Here is a 15,069-nt window from a genome sequence, read left to right as displayed (position 1 = left end):
TTTTTCTGGACTTGTGCAAGTGGAACTGGCATTAGACATTTTTATTAGAGGAGCATCACAAAGACACTGGGACATCATGTCTGCCTTGCCTGCCAGACCACCCTGGAAGAAGCACTTCTGGAAGCCCGTGCATTTAAAGTGGCATGTTGTAATAGTCCGGTGTTGCTAAGATTCACACCGTTGTAGGAGATTCTAGGGACGCATCCAGCCTTGGCCCAACCCGCACATAGTCACAAGCAGAGACACAAAACCAATGAATGAATAAATATATTAAATGAAAACACAATACACAACAACAACAATCAGACAAACCTCCCCTTCCTCTATGGCGACACAGTTGTAACATAACAATGAACCACAACAATAAACACTCATGGCAATGTCCTAAAACAGCCCAATACAGTAAAAACAGGTGAAATGGCATAGTTTGAAGATGAAAATCCCAAGAACAGCTTCTGTTGAAAATAAGTGAAACAGTCTTACCGGTAGTCCTGAGCAGTGAGGGGTGAGATTTGCAGGAGCGCTCCTTTTGAAGACATACAACAATTAATCCACCACTATACATATGAAAGGCAGGCACGAGAGACTTCATTCATCCTAACGGGGAATGATCCAGGGCACATTTGACTTTTCAGACGACACGTTGGACAGGATACACAAAAACACTGATCTCCTGTTTCTCTGTCAGGCCCCCCTTTTCAACTTTCCCACTGGCCTCTTTCTACCCAGCAGCCCCTGCACCCTCAGCAGACGACCAATCGGAGCCACTGCAGGGACTGCTGGGAGTTGAAGCTTCAATCCATAGTAACTCCGCTACAATGTAAGGATGAACCTTCTTCCCATAAATTAACTAAATGATAAACAGATACCCATGTTGCTTTGACTGGGTTGACCTCTGTTTGTGTAAAGAAGAGCAGACACTGAATACAGTCAAGACTGTGACTTCTTGGAAGTGTGGTCATCATCATTGTACTGAATATGGACCTTCATTTAACACTGCCATGGAGCACTACAAGAGGTATTGGAAAGAGTGTGTGCAGCTGGATTGAAATTGCATCCAAGCAAATGCCACCTGTTATAGAAAGAAGTCAGTGACAAAGACTTAACCACTAAGGACTCCAAGATACAGCCAATCTCAACTAATCAGAATTAAGTCAAATGATATCACATAATATGATTTAGATTTGTTCAGAGTCCTGAAGACCTCGGCCATCAAGTTGCCTCCCCCTATTGGCCATTCCACAGCTGAGAAAGCACTGGGCCAGCCAATCCAATGAAAGGATCCCTCTACCCAGGGCATTTTTGGGCCTAATCACTTCTATTGGCAATTTTTGCTACAGTTTGCACCGTGCCTAGTTCCATGCACTAACTCATAAAAAAGGGTAAAGTCTTTCAGTGAGGGGGAAGACAAACAACCGGCTTTCTAAGCACTTAAAAATGTGCTGTGCTGGAACCCTGTGCTTACTCCACCTAACCTAACACTACTTATTCTTTTGGACACAGATGCTAGCAGCATATGCATTTGAGCTCTACTGTCCTTAATTTACCCACAAAAATAGAAAGTAATTGTATATTTTAGCTGAATATGGAACACTGAGGAACACAATTATAGTGTTGCCTGCAAGGAATTACTAGCTGCTGTAGAGGCCTTTTGCCACTTTAAACACTAACTTGGTTTGGGGTGTTTCACAATATTGAACAACAATATTTCCCTGCAGTGGCTTCTGGTGTTCAAGGAACATGAAGTCCAGATTGCCCACTGGGTTGAATAGTTAAAGGAATTCAACTTTAAAATACAACATAGATGCAAAGGTCAACACCATGATGCAGATGTGCTCTCTCAGTGCCCCTGCCTTGAAATAAACTATATATTGTATGTAACAGAAAAAGCAAGACAATGCGTGATAAGAGGATCATACTTGTTGTATGATTTCTTTGGCAGATGGAAAGACAGACTGGGTGGGGTGGCAAGCATTAGACCTGGAGGTGCAACAGGTGCACAAGTGACTTGAAGTCGGTCACAGGCCAAGTTGCACTTGAAGGGCCAATAATCAAAGGCCTTTGGTCACAATGTGACAGTTTGGCCCTCTAGGGCGGGTTTTTACAATGTTGATGGCGGAATCCAGCTTTGGGTAAAGCATCTTGTAATTAGTAGTAGTTGTAATGCCTAAAGGGCCACAACCCCAGATACAAGAGGCTTTACATGAAGTCATTTTGGGGCAAGTAAGACTTTGAAGCATCAATGACAGAACTTTTAATGGGGGTGCTGTAACAGAGACATGGAGAATTGTTGTCATATATGTGATTTCTATACAGCGAATAAGGGTCCTACAAGACAGTTCACTGCTCCAGAGCAACAATATTAAATTGACATGCCCATGGAAAGGATGGGGCATTGACAAATGGGGTCCATTCCCTGGTCTCAACAGTGGAGCCACTTAATTTTAATCGCAAAGAATTATTTTATTAACTGGCCCAATGCATACCCTCTCCCTGACCAAGAAACTGAAACCATTTTTGAGGGTCTAATGGAAGGCATGTTTTAGTCTATTTTAGGCATGTCAGTAGAACTGCACTCCAACAAGGATTAAAATTTGGAGAGCGGGGTTTTTCCAAAACGTGTTCTGACACCTCTGCATACAGAAGAAATGCATGACCCTCTTCACCCACAGAGCAATGGATTGGTAGAGTAATTTAAATGCAACTCACAACTCGGCTCGTCATTATGACTAACCGGCACCAGCAGGACTGGCATGAGCACATCCTCCAAAGTTTCCTAGTATACTGTTTTTATTCCTAGTTTTTATTCTATTATTGTAAAGCACTTACTATGTTGTTTTAAATGTGCTATATAAATAAATTGACATTGATATTGACATTATTCTCATGCAAGGCAAGCCTTTCTGAAGGTAAAGTCTGCATATATAATTCCCACCATAAAAAGGGCAGATTGCCAAAAATTAGACAGCACTTGGGTGAGACCAAGCAAGATCCTGGAACAAGTAGGCAAGGTGGTTTACTGAGTGTTTATTCCCCAACAAAGGATGGGGTTTCTCCATCAAGATCGACTGGCTCCTTACCAAGGTCAGAACCCACTGAGAATTCAATTTGATAACAACAGATGGAGAACTCCCATTCTGAGAGCATGTACAGCAGTCATCTTACATCTGACAGTCCCAGACAATGTCCTTTGTGCGCCATCAGACTTCCAAGACACTTGTTGGATTCTGAAACTCCCTCGAGATCGAGGATTTGGGTAGGGTGAGCAGTTTAGTGTCTCATCTGATTTAAACACCAGCAAGTACAAGCATCAGTGGCCTGCAGACTTCAGCCTACGCAAATTAAACCACTGAAAGAAACTGAGGGCTGAGCTATAATATCTCTCCAAGACACTGCTCTTTATTTTAATGTTTTTTACTATAACCTTAAAGAAGAATAAAACTTTGTCCTCTCTTCTGTTCCATCCACACAGAGTGTTGCTACGATACGGTGATACGTTTATATTAATGGTCTCATTTTTTTCATACAAACGGGATTCCTGTGATTAATCTTGGCACAATTCACAAAATCACAGACAAAACAAAGGAAGAATCCTGTAGGGAGTCAGTGCTTACATTTATTCATCTCTCTGCTCCTTTCTTTTACCATTTAAGAATTTCCTGAAAAAATTAATGCAATAAAAAACTGCAAGCAGGAACAGCACAACAGGGAAGTTTGTGGGGCCTGAATTTGCTCCACACTGTGTGAAGCATTAATCCAAAACATGTAAAATAATTTCCTGTTGATATGCAAAGCATACTATAAAGAGTTTAATATTAAATATTTAAGAATGAGAAATGAACCTTCAAATTGACAGTTGGAAGTGTACGTGTGTGAGCTTATAAGCTAAATATTAGTAAAGATCTGGGAGCCTGCAGTTCTAAATTTTCATTGAATGTAATCCTACTAAGTGACAATCAGTAGCCTCTCTGTCCTTAAGATGAAATAGACACCAGTTGCTTTTCCTTATTCCTGTATTGGCATCTGCTAAGGAAGGCAATCCAAGTCAAGATTCAGAAAGAAAGAAAGAAAGAAAGAAAGATCTTCAATCTTTATAGTGATGGTCACCTTTAAAAAGTCTTTATGAACTATAGCCCTCTGTAGAATTGCAGGTCTACCCAGGCAACCACAGACCTCTCTGGAGGCCTACATAATTATATCCAAATCATCTTTAATATCAGGAGTTTTTATGCCGAGTCTCCCCTCACTGATCACTGAGTAACTCAAGTATTATCATGAGGAAGGTCCACTGAAGCCTTAAGAACAAGTAAATTCCTGAGAGCTAGAATTAAGCTAACAGCACTATCTGGTTCCCCAATCCTCCAGCAGAAGAGAGGGAAGTCATCTGGAACAAAAGTCTGTCACAGGCAAAATGAAAGAAGAGTTAAAAAATGAGACAGAAGATAAGGAAAAAAACAGCTAAATGGTAAGGAGAGACATGATAGAATAGAGCAGACAGAAATCAACTAGAGCAGAGTGTGAAGACATTGGCATCATGTTTGTTGTTTTCACAATGTGCCTATGCACAGCTTGATTTTTGGAAAATCGTGGTAAGGTAGAAATTTCAAAACATTAAAGGATGTTGCCTGACATCCATAAAATAGTTACCAGTATGCCCTGTGTTTCCTTAAAGGCTGGCTACCGTATTGTTTCACTATTGTAATCAAGATGATATCTGGTTTTTAATGTTTTATATATTTAGTCTCATTATAAATAAGAGACTAGTAAAATTCTACTTGTAGACTCAACAGTTTTTATTATTTTGTATTTATCATTCTATCTGTTAAAATAAGCAAACCCTGTCCTTCTATGGCATTTATGGATTTTATTTTAAATTAATTGCCAAGAAACTATACAGTACATGCCCCTTAATATATTCAGTGGAGTCTGAGATTTATTAACATAAACAACTTGGTGATATTACATTTCCTTTAAATCCAGCTTTAATAAATCTAACATCATTTAGAAGTACAAATATTGAAAATGAAGTTCCAAATGAATGACCACACTAGTATTTTATATTGTAAGCTTGGAAACACATGATCCGGATTCAAACTAATTATGGTTTAATGAGCATACATTCCAAAGGGATTCTGAACTTACTTTCTTTTCGATTCCTACAGTATGCAGGGAATGCTATTCAGCAACTTTCTTTAGACAAGATTGTCATTACATCTCCAGGCATCAACAAGTGCCCACAGAACAGATTTATTTCATTTGGCATTAATACAATACAATTACACTACTGGTCAAAAGTTTTAGAACACCTCAGTTTTTGTGGAAATGCATGCAGTTTAATGTCAGTGTTTCATGAAATCAAGGAATATACCATTTGGCATAGGCCAATGCAAATGAGGTGTTTCTTTTAGTGAATGTTTTTTTGTGTCTTTCTTTTTTTCTCATTTCAAGAGCATCTGCTGGCTTTCTAACCTGTTTGCTGGTTTCTACCTAAGGGTGCCTCAAACCTGGCAAAGTTCCAATGTGAAAAGCGACTTCCTCTAAGTGCCCCACCAGGTGGCCACAACTAAGCAACAATGCATCTTATGATTGTGTCCTTAATATCAGATAAGCTTCCCCATCTGGATTTCTCTGCTGTCTATTAAGGAAATGTTTGGTAACAGTGGCCAAGACAGGCGAGGTTCGCTCCATCGAGCCGAGGCATGAGCCAATAAATGATTAATTCCTTAAAACATGAATTGGTGGAGGTTAAAAATCCATCATAAAAAAAGAATCCATTAAAAATGAGGTTAGAATACAGGCAATAGGCACAGGAAACTGTCCTTAAAACCATGAGCCCTGGCGCAGTCTTTAAAAACTGACATCTTCTTGGCTTAACCCAATACAGGAACTTGCAGCCAAAGAAGCGCCCATCTAACAGTTCAGCCCACTTTCATTGCTGCTTCTAGGCTAGGGCCCCTTGTAGCCCTCTCTAACTCTAGGGAGGGCACCCCATTGAGCCTCCAACTCCCGCTGCTAGGCTTGCGTCCCTGTGGTCAATGGCACCACCCGCAGAACGCCTCTCTCAGTCTCTCACTCCCCTTTAGCCGTGCTGCCCCTCTCGGGTGAGACACTACAACTGCAGCATTTCTGCCACTCAGGCTCCCAGTTCACTCAGCTGGAGTGGCCATCGGCCCCCATACACCATTCACATGCTCCGAGGAACTTCCTTCCAGCTGTCTGCCTTCTCTGTCTTTTATCCGCTTACTTTTACCGGATCTCTCCCTCACTCCTGTTTTTTCTCTCTCTCCATCTTTTAACCATCTTTCTTCTCTCTCCTTCTAATCAGCCTTTTTCTTTTGATCCAACCCCTCCTTTGTCGTGCCCGCTCATTCTCATAAGGCTCCGTGGGCTCAGTGTCTCAGTTGCATATGCAGGAAGCAGATGAAGTAATTGAGAAACACTGCACCTTCACATGCAGGTGCTTCTTGCCCCAGTTACTCCACCAATTCCCCAAAGCTGTGTGACCATGTACGTGTGGAGAATGAGCTGGACAATTATTTATATATTTATTAAATTCAGCCCCCTTTTCTGAACCGCAGACCTACTATACCACTTTTTTTTAAAGAGCTCCAAAGAAGAAGTAGGTAAGCAGATAAATAGGTAAAATACATCGCTTAAACATTTTCTGCAAAGCCATTGTAGGTGTCAGAAGTGGAAGTGCCTTCCTGCCTACCGATCCATCTAGACTGACCTGGCCTGCAGAAGAGGGTGGGGGCTAAATATTGGTGCTGGCCAATCACAGATCACTTTCATTTTCCAATGGAAATGAGGTGTTGCCTCAGTGTTTTCTTGGTTACAATCATGTTTGCAGTTGTATTACTGTCAGCTTCATATCTATTAGGCATTCCTGTCTGGAGCTGTCCACTGTATATTAAATAAATGTGTGGGAACAGTAGACAGGTGGGATTTGCTCCATTGGGCCGAGGCATGATCCCAGTATTGCAGAGCTTCCAGTAGTAGTTCTGAAAAAAGATATCTCATGACCCCATTCATCAAGGAAGAAGTAGGTAGGCAGAAAGACAGGTAAAACACATGTTTAAATGTTTTCTAGTAAGCCTCAGTAGGTGTCAACAAGAGGAAGTGCCTCATGCCTTCCTGCCTATCGATCTGTGTAGACTGCAGAAGGGGTCAGGGCTGGATGTCTGTTGGTGGCCGTATACACTACCAGTCAAGCGTTTTAGAACACCTCTGTTTTTATGGAAATGTACTCATTTTAATGTCTTAATGTTTCATAAACTCAAAGGATAGAACAAATAATCAATGGCAAATAAAGAAAGGAATCATTACGTGTACAATCTTTTATTCAAATTTTCGATTCATCAAAGTTGCTACCTTTTGCTGATATAACAGCCAAACTGTGATGACCCTTTTGATTCAGAATGACAGTTACTCTGTCTCTAGCAAAAGAACCCCAGACCATCACCTTCCTCCTCCATGTTTGACAGTATGTGTCATACACTGAGGAACCATCTTTTCACCACCTCAATGGCATACATACACCCTGTGTGATGAAGCGAAGATTTCAAATTTGGATTGATTGGTTCATAAGACTTTCCAGTCTGCCTTAGTCCACAGCCAGTGTTTCAAAACCCTATTTTGTCCCTTGAGAAATGGCTTTCTTACTGCCACTCGCCCTATCAAAATTGCAGCGCAAAGTCTACTCTTGTTAGTAGAAACTGAGACTTGCTTTTTTCGACCACTGTTATGCTATTTTGCCGTAAGGCACCTTTACACATTATGGTGACTCTCAGAAACGTGTCTTCTGATTGAGTTGTGACTTTGGGTCTGCCAGATCTCTTCCTGTCAGAGTTTTTTCCAGTTTCTAATTGCCTGTATTGTGTAAGACACCATACTCAGTGACACTTTGATTTATTTGACATTTCTATAAATGAAAGGCCTATATTTTTAAGGATAATAATGCACTGTTTCATTTCATTTGTTATTTACCATTTTCTTGCCATTATCACTGGTATTTACAGCTTTCTAATGTGTAATATTGTCCAAGTAGTTATTCAGAGGGTGTATTAACACAGTCTGTTCCATCTCTGCTTTAAGACAGACAGAGCATTTCTAAGTATTCAACACAAGTTGGGACACCTGTATGAACTGTTTGCTTCAACTTGCAAGGCTAAATTTACTTTATTTGCTGCAGAATATCTGTAGGGTGTAGTTGTTCCCTGAAGAAGGCCCATTTGTAATTTTCTCAAATTTCCTTTTTGTAAGTTTTTGCTAACCTAAACTTTCAATTTAAACCTCTGGCAGTTTACTGCTTACTTTTCACCATTTTAGATTATTCATTGAATTTCAATTAATTAAACTTGTGGAAAAACTGGAAAAACTAAGGTGTACTAAAACTTTAGACCGGTACTGTATACAAAAGCCTTTTATGTATATACAGTATGTGCCTTTTTTTTTATTTGTATTTATTTTTATTTTCACAACTTCCCAGATGTTAAGTGTTGAGTGAAAAAAAGTAAAAAAACAATTTTGAAAAACGATGCTGATGCATTAATGCAACTAGAAGCCTTCCACTCAGTCGTCGTCTCAATGACCTAATACGTTTGTTTTTAACAGTTTAGTTTAAAGATACCTGCTACTCAGATCACATGATGAGGGCATAAACCTCCTGCTGTCCAAAAATAATGCAACAATGACCCTGAAATAAACATTCAATAAAGTGTTTTTGTGTGTCTTTATTTTTCTATGCTCAGTAGTAATACATAAAGGGATAAAAAAAATCTAACAACATTTTTACTTAGCAGCAAAAAATCAATTTGCTATGGCACCAGGGCCATATCTGTGTTACTGTTAATTCTTTTTTTCCCTCTAGAGTATAAAGTGATTTACTGTGGGTCTGTATGACAAAATGATATATAGCACTGTTTAAGAACAAAGGTGTTTCCATTATTTCAAAGATGTTCTAATCCTTTGTGTATGTGGAAAATGACTTTCTAACTTTCTGTTTGGCAATAAAAAAGGCACAAACAGAAAAATATACCTTTGCATCTTTGTGACACTATTACCATACTCATCTTGAATACAAATTGTTTATTAGGCTTAACAATTTATTTTAGCTTTCCCAATAAGTATACTGTGTGTGATAATGTAGAAAACTTTAGCCTGCAGGTAAAAGTAATAAATGAAATGACTCAATATTATTTTAAGAAAACATCAAAGTTTAACAATTACTGCAGATATATATGCTTCCATGTAGTCATTTCTGTATTTCAAAGAAAGTAGGTCATTATTAACTAGTTTGAAGGTTTTAGAGTAGCTATAAACGTTAGAGATTTATATTATTTTAAGGGACAGTTTTTATCTATCTAGTCTGTTGCATCTAAAAAATTTAAACTGAGAACAGGGCTACATTTCTAACAGTGTGTTTTGAGAATAAGAATAAAGTAGCACACCTAACAAAATAATTAATACATCAGTGGCAATGACTACACATATAATTATATTGTGTTGTTAGGGGGAAATCTAGTAGTACTGTGTAGTAGTAGACTTCAAAGTGAACCAATGACCAGAAGCTATAAGTAAAGAGCATGTTTATTATACAAAAAATAAATACGGGGAATGAAAAACAAACTAAAACCTAAACGCAAAGTACCAAAGTATAAACAGAATACAGCCATTTTGCTTCTGCAGATCTTAGTAATAAATTTTAAACCCTGTCTCTCCAGTAGCTAGCTCATCTACTTGCACTCTCATGCAAGTTCTTTATCAGCATTAATCAGTACTTCATTTTTCATCCCTTTCACTTTCAGCCCCGGCCTTACACTTCCCACCTATGAGTGTTTGCCCCAAATCACCTCCTCACTCTACACTCAAATAGGTATTTGTAATGAGGTGGATTTATATCTCAGACTGGGCTATGTCTAGGGTAAACTCCAAAACTAGTTCTTGGATCACAGATGTCCTCAATTACTTCATATCTGCCTACGGCAGCCACACTTGTCCCTGTACCTCTGAGCCCCGGTATCCATTTAAAGAGCCAGGTACCATAAGTGTCCTAGGCTTCTACCCAACCCCATTAATCTCACTATCCTTCTCTGATTAATGGGCCAAGCACCTTTCACAAATGCTGGTTTGCCTGCCCTATAGACTCCTGGGGTGCATTATACACTTCCATACTGGAAGTTTGTCGGTTCAAATCCAATTACTGCCACAAGGGATCCTACTACGTTGGACCTTGAGCAGAAAATTACTACAGGGATGCTGTGAAATGTACAACTTCAACCTCCAAAGGTCATGTGAAAAGACATTTAATAATAAATAATAAATTGTGCAGCACTACAGGGTCAAAACAAGAACTGACCCGTGTCAGACCATTGCAGGATACAGCACTTGTGCAAAAATCTTAACCATGTATACTCTTTATTATATCAATAATCTTCCTAGAAAGTTCAGTAAGCAGAAAAAAATCAATAAAATCAATATTTGATAAAACCACCCTTCTCTTAGGTCCACTTGTATGTTGTTTCTGAAAGCCCTCACGTGGTTGTTTGTTCCAAGCTCTTGGAGACCTTGCCACAGATTGAGTGGAGACTTTGGCTATCTTTATTGCTTCTTTCTCTGTAAGTAATCCCAGACTGGCCTAATGATATTGAAATCAAGGATTTGTGTGGACCATATTATAATTTGTGAGATTCCCCATTTCTCTTTCTGCTGTAGATAATTTTTTATGATTTTGGTCATATTTTTGGGGTCACTGTCATGCTGCAGACTGAAGCTGGGAACAATCAAACACCTCCCTGATGATGTTGCATGATAGATACGAATCTACCTGTACTTCTAAGCAGTGAGGGGGTCACCAATTTTGATCAAATTACCAGCCTTATTTGTGGAAATGCAGTCCCAGTTCGGAAGGGAACCTCCAACATGCTTCACTGTTGTCTGAAAACATTCATTCATGTACCCTTCTGTAGCTTTTCAGAGGACAAACTGCCTTTTGGTTGAGACAAAAGTTTACATTTTTAACTCCTCACTCCAGAGCACCTGCTGCCTTGCTACTGTACCCCAGACCTTGTGTTTCTTGTGCATAGGTGAGTTGTTTGCCTTTACCTGTAATTCTACCTCAAAAATAGGGCTTTTTGGTCACAGCTCTTCCTTGAGGACCACTTCTGACCTCTCCAGACTGTAGCTAGGTGAACTAGGGTCCCAGTGGTTTCTGCACATTATGGGCAGGATGGGGTGCTGGACAGCTTCTGATTTCAGAAAGAAGTAAGCTTGATGTATTTCGCATTTGCTGCACCCAGTTTTTGTGGCCCATGCATTTGTTTGGGCTTCTACAAAAGAGCATAGACAGCATTTCTGGAAGGTCTCTTGGGACAGACCTTGATGATACAGGATGGCCATCTGGTGTCTTGTTGCTATGCTTACCTTTGCTACGTTGTAAGATTTGCAGGTTTAATTCCCACATCTACAGCAACCTTACCTTTTTAGTATGGTCCCTTGCCCAGTTTTATTCTCTCTACACTGCTGTTTTTTTTCATATACTCACATGGGTTCAACCTGCACATGATGTCATTGATCATTAGCACCTGCTTGTTATATTTGCTTAATCACACACTGGTCTAGTTGCCTACAAGGATCTCACATTTTTTAACTGGAAAGTGGGTTATTTTTATTTTAGCTTTTTTTTCTTTGAGAACTTTCTTAAAGAAACATTTTTAGAATCTTATTTTGTTGCTTCTCTTTTTGCAAAAGAAATGTTTGTAAAACTACAATATGCCTTTTTCTATTAACACACCAATCCAGAAGATATAAAATATCCATCTAAGACAAATATTTTTGTGATCTATCTAAATACAATACAATACAATACAATTTATTTTTGTATAGCCCAAAATCACACAAGAAGTGCCGCAATGGGCTTTAACAGGCCCTGCCTCTTGAAGCCCCCCAGCCTTAACTCTCTAAGAAGACAGGCAAAAACTCCCAAAAAAACCTTGAGGGAAAAAAATGGAAGAAACCTTGGGAAAGGCAGTTCAAAGAGAGGGGTATCAAAAAAGAAGGGGGTCAATACAATACAATACACAGAACAGAACAAATCCTCAATACAGTATAGAAATAAAAAAATTGACAAGTACAGAGCAGAATTTAACAGTCGATGATATCACATAATATGATTTGGATTTGTTTAGAGTCCTGGAGACCTCATCCATCAAGCTGCCTCTCCCCTTTGGCCATTCCACAGCTGAAACAGTGCTGGGCCAGCCAATCCGATGAAAGGACCCCTCTTTCCCATGATTCCTACGATCCTCCATCAGGGATGACTGTACGTTAGGGAGGCAAAACAACTTGACAGGTGAGGCGTGGCACCAAGTGCCACATTTGAGTACCGAGAAGAGAAACAGAATAGGTGAGGGTTAGTAACAAATTATAACTATCACATTACTTATGTTTTAGTGCTAATGACTAGCAACAGAGGTGCAGTCTGTACAGTTAATCAGCAGCTCTAGTCAGGATATGCTAAACTGAAGCAGTGAGTCTTCAGTCAGGATTTAAAAGCTGAGACCGAAGGTGCATCTCTTATTGTAGCAGGCTAAAGAAATGCACTATACTAGCGCCTTGAGCATGGCAAAGGTGCTATATAAATTATTATTATTATTATTATTACACATCCACACAATTTAGTGTCATTAGTTAACTTCTCCTGCTCATTTTTGAGATGTCAAAGGAAAATGCGGCATCCAAAGAATCCTATATGAACAACAGGAGAACATGTACTGTATAATGTACAGATATGGAGAGCTGAGGGGGCAGCAGCCATAATTTTAGGCCGCCTTGCTGCCTGCACTTTAATCAAGTAATCGTTATGTGATACAGTAGATTTACAAAGGAGTTATAATAGAAAATAAAAAAGCAGCACAAACAATGAAGCACGGTACCAAATTAAATAATAAATACTAAAAGCAGCAGTAGCATTTCTAAATGCATTTTGAGAAAACCTGAGTATTCATTGTTTATAGCTTCGGGGACAAATTTACAAAGAGCGTTCCAGAGAAGGGATGCCAAAAAGGTTCAGTAAATGAGCATTTATTGAGGCATGTGTAGTGAATATTTAGAATAGCTGGGAGACTGACATCAGAAAAGCTGATGTTTTATAGGGTTATGTGTGGTGAATAGTTCAATTCAATTCAATTTGTTCTTATATAGCACTTCTCCTGGAAGACATACTCAGAGATGATAGCAAGCATAGTGGGGAAGAGAAACTTGCAGTTTTAAGAGCTTATTAGTCATTTAAAGAGGAATAATAGTGTAGTTAAGCCAGATGATGTGTTTGTTTGATAGTGTCAATACTTTGGCCAAAGCATTTTCAACTTATGGTAATTTTTCCATATTTTGTACAGGAAAATCATTGAATAGTGTGTTGCAATAATACACTCTAAAGATGATGAAGGCATCTGAGATAGAAAGGCCAGGCCAGAAAACAGAAAATGTACTCCATAACAGGTATTGCTTAGTGGAATGTCAAACACTTTCTTCTTTTCAGCTATAGGGCTTCACCATTCACATCTCCCAAACAAAAACAACAATATAATTTATTTATGTAGCACATTTTCATACAAGAAATTAGCTCAAAGTGCTTTACAATATTAATAGCTAGACATAGTTACAAAAACAAAGTTAAAATGAAAGAATAGAATCTCAGAGTTCAGCTTAATTACAAACTATGGTCAGCAGGTCAGACAGGACAGGAAAATGTAAAAAAAAACCCAGTTGGCACAATGTTGGAGAAAATAAACCTGTGTGGTTCCAAAGTCAAAACACAATCCAGGCCCCCCAGGGCACTTTACATTCCATGAATCTGCCATCATTGACACGATACTGTCATTGACTTCTCTTTGTCTTCACCCCATCTCCGGTGGCGGCAACATATTTAGACCAGGTTGGTGACAAATAGCGCCACTACTGTGCACAGGGAAAAACAAAAGGAAAATGCACAAAAGTAGTTAAGCTGGTATGTTTTATTATCCCAGGGGGAAATTTGTTTGCAGAAAGAAAGTACAAAACACAAGATATTGTTACACAGAGATTGACGAAAATAAGCCAAACACAAGTCCTTGTGTACTGGCACCTATCATAAACATCAACTGACTCAATTGTCACACTGTATCTTAAATATAGCAAGAAAGTTCTAACTCATACTAACTTACAGGGGAAAAAGGCTACACCATTGTCTATGACTATAAAAGAAATGTATATTCCATTGAAATTTAGCAAACACTAATACAGTATGGGTTTAACTCAAAGCTTTAACTTTCTAAGGAATGTAGGGAGACAAGCTGCACAAAATTTAATAAGCTACTAAATTGTTGAGCCTTATACACAATTAGAAATATTTTAAAATCAATCCTAAAGGACACAGACAGCCAGTGTAATGAGGTATGAGTATGTGTAATGAGATATGCTCAGATTTTCTTTTTTTAAGTTTAGATTCTTGGTGCTGCATTTTGGATTAATTGCAGCTGACTTCTCTCTTTTATAGTAGTGCATTACAATAATGTAGACGACTAAAGACAAAAGCATGCATTCACTTTTCAACATCTTGCAATAATGTTAAAGATCTAATCTTTGTGATGTTTCTTAAGTGAAAGAATGCAGTCTTAGTGCGATCTGAAGTTTAGTTCTGAATGTAAAATGATGAGCAGATTCTTTACTTCTGGCCTTATTTGCTAAGACAGATGGCCTAATCTATTTCTAATGCCCTCACTTTTTTGTTTGCTGCCAATAGCTAAAATTTCTTTTTTTTTCCTAGCAAAGTAAAATGATTACATCATCCATTATCATCTTGGAAATTATTACATCATCCTTTTAATGATGAGGGTAAAACACTGGGGTCAGATGATTTAGAGCCTCAAGGTTATTTGGTGCTATCGACAATTATAGTAAATCTGTGTGTCATTTGTATATCTGTAGTAAATTACTTTAAGATTGGAAAAATGGGTGCTGTGATGTCACCACAGAATTCCTTGAGTGTCAATGCCATCTGCACCATGTGTGATATGCAAGTTACACTAACTA

This window comes from Polypterus senegalus, chromosome 8 (genome assembly GCF_016835505.1).
Source record: "Polypterus senegalus isolate Bchr_013 chromosome 8, ASM1683550v1, whole genome shotgun sequence".
Classification (NCBI taxonomy): domain Eukaryota; kingdom Metazoa; phylum Chordata; class Cladistia; order Polypteriformes; family Polypteridae; genus Polypterus; species Polypterus senegalus.
Note: the sequence above shows the minus strand (reverse complement) of the source record.